This window comes from Vidua macroura, chromosome 9, assembly GCF_024509145.1.
Source record: "Vidua macroura isolate BioBank_ID:100142 chromosome 9, ASM2450914v1, whole genome shotgun sequence".
NCBI classification, from domain to species: Eukaryota; Metazoa; Chordata; class Aves; order Passeriformes; family Viduidae; genus Vidua; species Vidua macroura.
The window spans coordinates 174,925-181,500 of record NC_071579.1 but is presented as its reverse complement, the minus strand read 5'-3'; the positions used below and the strand labels follow the sequence as shown (position 1 = coordinate 181,500).

General features: G+C 42.0%; 1 long non-coding RNA gene across 1 annotated transcript; it reads left to right on the top strand.

Moving 5' to 3' along the window:
* Window positions 1–782: 782 nt before the first annotated feature.
* Window positions 783–4,930, top strand: LOC128811533 (uncharacterized). The gene is made up of 4 exons (XR_008438376.1): window positions 783–833; window positions 2,333–2,544; window positions 2,934–2,965; window positions 4,472–4,930. It is a non-coding gene; the product is annotated as an uncharacterized LOC128811533 (long non-coding RNA).
* Window positions 4,931–6,576: the final 1,646 nt, after the last annotated feature.

Sequence of the window (6,576 nt, the reverse complement as noted above, 5' to 3'; positions counted from 1 at the left end):
GAATGTCTGGGTTGCTTTAGCCAAGTCTTCAGACTCTGATACCATCTGTCTATCCATCCTGGCTAGACGATTTGTTTGATGGTTGGAGCTTTGCACCTTGGCTAAAGGAACTCTGTAAAGTAGGTTTGATTATTCTGATAGTGATAATTAAAGTTTTAGTAGCAGTACCCTGTATACTTCAGTGTGTGCAGAACATAATGAGTAAGACAGTATCTAGCATCTTAGTTGTTCATCAGAACGGGGGAGATGTTGGGGAAGATGAAATAGCAAGGCCCTGTGTTTGAACTGGGAGGGATCCCCGTTCAGTTGTGGTTTTGAGGGTATTGATTGAAGGAAAACCTGCCTTTTCCAGGGTGTTAGGGGTATCCCGGGGTGGCAGGGAATCCCTGTGTTCTATTTTAAATGGAAGGTGAAGAATGTTATTGTCGTATGCTGGGTTTTGACTTGAGGGTAGCCCCCCCATTTTCATCATCCTGAGGTTTAAATGGAGGGGGTAGTTTGTAGGGGACGTGTTGTCCGTCCTTGTAAAGGGTTTGGATTGCGGTAAAAATCCCCCTTTTACCATCATTTGATAAAAGTCCGTTCTTTTCTGCTCTTATAGGGAATGAAGTTGAAGGGGAGAACACATTTATTTGCCCTCGTTGAAGCGAGGTGAGCACCTGAGTGTGGCGTAAGTTCCGGGGGTTGAATTGAAGGAGGCTGCAGCTCTCGCAGCGTTTGAAGGGTTGGAATCGGGCTGTGCCGCTGCATTGGAGGGCGCTTCTTCTGCCCCTGGCCCGGGCAGCCAAGGCTGTGGCGCGGGAGCTGCTGGCGTTGCCTGGGGAGCTGCCGAGGTGGAAGGGGACTTGGGCGCGGCCGGGCTGGCGCGGGACTGCCGGAGCCGCGCCGGAGCGAGGCGTGCGGAGCCGCGGGGAGCTTTGCCGGGCCGGCGGGCGGGAGAGGCGGCGCGGGCGCTGCGCCGGTGCCGGCCGGTGCCGGCCGCTCCGTCCGCTCCGGGCGCGGGGCTCGGGCGCCGCCGGGGCCCCCTGGACCCGGTGCCGGCCCCGCCGGGCAGGGGGAGCGGGCGGGGGGCTCCCGGCGCGGCGCCGCCTCTGCCTGCCGCAGGAGCCGCTTTCCTGCCGGGAGCCGCGCTCCGCCCGGTGCCGGCAGCGCGGCTTTTCATTTTCCGAAGGTCCTTGGTGTAGCGGTTTGGAAGTGGTTCTTAGGAATTGGTTGTATCGTTTTGTTTTGTTCGTAGCTGGTGTATGCTAAGGGACATGGTGTGCTTCTTGAGTGTTATGGTTCTTGGTTCAGGTGCTGATGGCAAGGATTTATTTGGATTGAGTTTTGTTGTTGGATTTTTTTTTTTTTTTTGATGGTGTATTATGTTTTTAAAGGACATGTTTTTAAGGTTCACAATGTTTTTTATGGGTCGTAGCATGAAGTTGCAGGTAGGTTTTAAATTCTGTTCTGGTGGCTCTTATTAGCGTATGTAGTGTTTGTTTTGGTGGGTTTCAGGTAGTGTCATGGAGTTAATTGGTGAGGTTTTTAAAATATTGTTATCTGCATTATAGTTTATTATAGGGATTTTATTTCTTTGGTTGGTTTGATTGTAGTGTATGTTTTATGGTTACGGATCCTTTGGGAGATATTGTTTATGGTTACATTTATCTTTTGGCATCCTGTTTATTTCTAGGTGGTATTTTTGTTTTGATGGTTGAGGCATTGTGGGTTCATTGAGTTAGGAATAATTTTTGTATTGCTTTTAATGGAAGTGTTTTTTTGTAGTTTGATGGATTTGGTTGTTTTTTATTAGTTTTATTTTGGGAACATGGGTATTTATATGGTGGAATTTTTTAGGTAGTTTTATTTTGGTAGTGATTTTTTATTGTTAAAAAATGGTTAATTAGGTTGGTGGGGTTTTTTAGTTAGTTTTATAGAGTATTGGTTGCTCTTTATGAGCTAGTGTAGAGGTAGAGTTTTGGTTATTTTTTTTTAGTAACAGTCAGTGTCTGTTGTACGGTTTGGAGTTTAGTAAGTTGGTTGGATTTATTTTTTTAGTGGTTTTTGTGATTTGCTGTGTGGGTTTCTATATGGTTGTTTTTTATTTCTGTTTCATTTTTGTGATCTGATAAGAACTGTTAGTGAAAAGAGTGTAGTGTGTTTTTTTGCTGGTAGTTGGTTCTATGGTGGCGTTTCTTTAGTGTTATTTGGTTTTGGGGGTTTTTTGTTAGTTAAACTTTTTATTTTGGGGTTAATTTGTAATGATTTTTAAGGATTTAGGGCAATTTAGATTTTGTGACAGGGTTGTGCTGTATGATGAGAGTAATTTATTTCTTGTATTTCATTGCAGAAGTGTTGCACACACACTTGTATTTCATTATGGAAATGAAGCAAGGAAGCTGGAGAATAATCAGTATGAAAATCAGGGGCCTGGCTTCTCATTTATGTTGAAACAAGCAAAACTTTTCACCTGCTTGCTTTCCATCCAGCAAACGGCTGGACTCTAGCTGAGCCTCACAACAGCAGCTTGAATCCCAAAATCCGGATGAAGCCCCAAGTCTGGTTTGTTTTACGTGCCTTTGCTGGAACTTGGACTATTTTATGTGGCTGTTAAATATACATGTGGCATGAAATCAGTTGAAATATTATGCAGCAATCATAGATGATGATAACTGTAGATCTAAAATATCTTGTAAAATAATAAGAATTAAAAAATGGTTGCCAGAAGCTGAAATTACATAGCTGGTGGCAGCTATTGCTCTCTGCTTTGAAATGGGTGGGCTGGTCTGTGTTGTGTATTTGAAAATCTGTTGCTGTTGTAGCAAAACCTGAAGTAATTTAATATGAATTTAATGAATGAATTTAATTTAGTAATTTAATATGAATTTTATGTTTTTAGAGACCATTGAGTAGAAATTAAAACCAAACACTTTTTTTCCTTCTTTATGCAGGGGATTTGGGAAGCAAGGATTCCAGTGCCAAGGTAAGCCACAACTGCTTTGCTGGCACACACAGGTGGTGGCACCTCATTTTGAAGGTACCCAAAACTCGCCAGCAGCAAGGGAGAAACAGTCCTGGGAAAACCAAGCAAACATCATTGCCTATGTGAATTCTAAAAGAAGGCAATTATTCAATTAAGTAATTAGTGATTTTTATATAATTGACATTGAACAATCAAGTAATTATTCATACTGTGATAATATAAAAGGTTGGATTTGTTTGTTGGTGTTTTTTTTTTTTAATCCCAGCACAGTAAATATTGTATAATCTGCAAGATTCTAACTTTTCATGGAAATAATCTGTGCAGTTTAGCTTTGCAGAAATCATTTTTCTCATCAGAAGCTCTTGTCTGTGTGGGTGTTTTGGAACATGGATTCACTCTTTAGTCATATGGCTTCTTTTCATAACCCAAAGTCCCTGGTTTTCATTTCCCTACAATGCATGTTCAGGAGGACCTTTGGCTTTATCTCTGTATTAGGACAAGACAGTTCAGCCTTATGTAATACTGAATTACAAAAAAGAAAATTCCACCTGTATAAAATCACTGATTTAATAAATGTGCTAACCTTGAGAAACTGAAAGCTGCTGTAGTAGAACTGTAAATGCTGTATTCTCACGGAGCCTGTACTTCTGCCAAATACTTACCATTATTTAGCATTTAATCATGAAAAAACCACGCCCAACTAGTGCAGGTTTTTTCCTTTGTCATACGGTTGCTTACTTAGGATGAGCTTTTTGTTGTCCCTCTCACTTCTCCACCTTCTCCCTGTCCCTTCTGCTGCAGCTGCATGTTGGGTATTCATTAGTTGGCCTTTCCCTTCCTTCTTTCATGGCATTTCTGATGGGTATTTGCTCTTGCCTTAGAGCACGTTTGACTCTCCTGAACATTGCTCTTACTTAGCAGTTAGGGAAATGATGGATTCTGTGGTGTTTTTGTGAAAGTTGATGTGAGCTGATGCTTCTTGAAATTAAACCCCTGAGAAAGTGGATGTCAAAGACTGATGCCTATTAAAGATTAGTGATCAATAAGTTTTCTTTCTGCAAGTTGAGCCTTGCAGACACACACACAGAGCATTTCCTGATGGAGCTAAGCAGACATCCATGATTTTTCCTCTGTGCCCCAAAACATTGATATGAAATTTTGTAGCTATCGTCCAGGTTTTTGCCCCCCATCACATCCAAAGCAGCGCCGTAGATGAGTGTGCAGTGCTTAGGTGGTAATGGAATGGCATTTCCCCAGTCTCATTCAGGACAGCTCAGTGGTTACTAGTTCAGGAATTATTTAGAGGTTCATTACAGATTCCTCTTGGTATACAGAAAATAATTGGGGCTGCATTATCCAGCTTAGCTTTTGCAGCTTGCACGGTGCTGACTTTCTCCTGTCTCCCAGCTGGGGGCTCAGGCTGGGCAGGATGCCCTGCCCTGAGCCACAGATCCACCCTGGCCTGGCAGCTCATCCCCAGGCCTTTGGGTTTCCTTTCCTTTTCAGTTTCCTTTCCTCTGCCTGGAATTCCTTCTACCATCGTCATTCTGCTGAGCCAGGAGCAGTTCTGCTGCTGAGGACTGATCTGTACAGAGCCAGCTGAAGTTCTGGAGTCAGTCTTGTTTCCCCGGCAGATGCTATTCATGGATACAACCAAGAGTAAAAGCAGTAGGGCAGCTCTGTTTGTTCTTAAGTGCCTCAGAAGTGACTCTTTTTAGGAATCTACACATGGTCAAACTTGACTTTTGTCTCTATCAGAGCGAGAACCTACACTTTTTCTTTGGAGACTGCTGTATCCAGTGGTTTTGTCTGTTTTCTTGGTCAAAATCTCTGAGAAAAACTCTGATTATACATGGTTTGTAGCAAGCTGTTGTTTGTGCTCTAATAAGTTTGAGTAATGGGGTTTTGTAACCATCATTCATTACACTTGTGTTCAAAATCAATGCGTTCATACTCTTGGGATAATACTCTTGAAAACATAAAGCTTCCTTGATAAAGTTAAGCCACCGAATCAATGTTTTTTCAGTTGAACTTTCTGAAGCTTCTGTCTAAAGCGTCACCACCTAAAGCTGGAAAGTCCAATCAGTGATCAAAGTTACTGAGAACACGTGGAATTAAAGCCAAAATTCTGAAACTAGAAGGTAGGCTGCAGAAAAAAACCCCTAAATTCTATAATCTATATATTACTGTCTTTACAGAGAAGAATGACAAATGGAGAATTAAGTGGAATTTTCAGTAGGACACGAAGGAAAGAATACTGCAGCGACAGCTCTTAGCATGACTGCAGTTCTTGGTCCTTCAGCGTTTCCATTATAAAAAGCCTTTTCTACTCTGTTTTCAAGAGTGTTGTAAAATCTCTCACTAGATACAAACTTGATCTCGGGCAGAATTCAGAGCTGGGGGTTTTGTTCTTTCCAGTTGTTTGAAATTCCCCTGGCCTTTTGATACAAAGGGGAAGAAGAGGAAGGCCCACAACAGTCACACACCACACTCAAGTGATGTTTCTACGATAAAAAACTGCAATTCTATCAGTGTTTGCATTACAGTGCTTTAATTAAACAAAAGGTCTTAGTTGTTGTGCAGTTTTAAGTATTGCAGCAAATGTAGTATGTTTTTATATATTTTTTAAACTTCCATTAAAAAAGTCACACAAAATGCAGTCCTAGTTTTATTTTTGAGATGCCCTCAAACAAAATATTTCAATATTTTAATAAAGATTTTATTAGGATTTAAACTGTGCTGTAGTGAAATGATCTGATTTTGGACCATCAATACCTTTCTTCATTGGACTTGCTTAGATCCTGTTCCCACTCGTATGTTATCACTTTGGTTTTCAGATTTTGATGCCTGTTTCTGCTGTAGTGTTCAGCTTCAGCATTCCATAAAGACATTTAAATGAGCTCTTAAGAATTGAAGAGAATGATTTCCATTTATTTTCCTAAAACATTTTGCAATATCATTATTTTCACCTCCTTATTTATGGGATCCTGATGAATTTGCAAGAGACAGCAAATTAAATTTTGGTGTGGTTTTCATGCCCTGAATGTGGCAGAGGGTCAGGTGCAATTGCATTATTACCACACAAATGCTCAGCAAGGGACAGTCCACATCCTAAGTAGTTTGTCTTTCTTGATGGGTGTATTTTAATGTGGCTGCTGAATATTCCAGCAAACAGAACCTCAGAAAGACTGCTGAGGTTTGCAGCCAGGAACTGGGATGTGTTAGTTCATGGAGAGGAGGCAGAATTCTGTTGCACGATTGAAAAGAAGTTTTTTAGATAAGGGGGTTGGGGATCATGAAGTAGCAGTGGAAAAGGTCTGTCTTTGTGGCCGTGTGTGGGCTGGAAAATCAGCTTGAAAGACTTCAGCTGGATTAGTGTTCACATAGGGATAGGATTCAGGAAGAATTTCTTCACAGGAAGGTTGGTCAGGCATTGGAAGGGGCTGCCCAGGGAGATCTGGAGTCTCCTCCATCCCTGGAGGTGTCCAAGGAATAACTGGACGTGGACTCAGGTTTCTGGGCTGGTGATAAGGTGGGGATTGGTCGCAGGTTGGACTCGGTGCTCTGCGAGGTCTTTTCCAACCTCAGTGATTCTGGGATTCTATGCAATT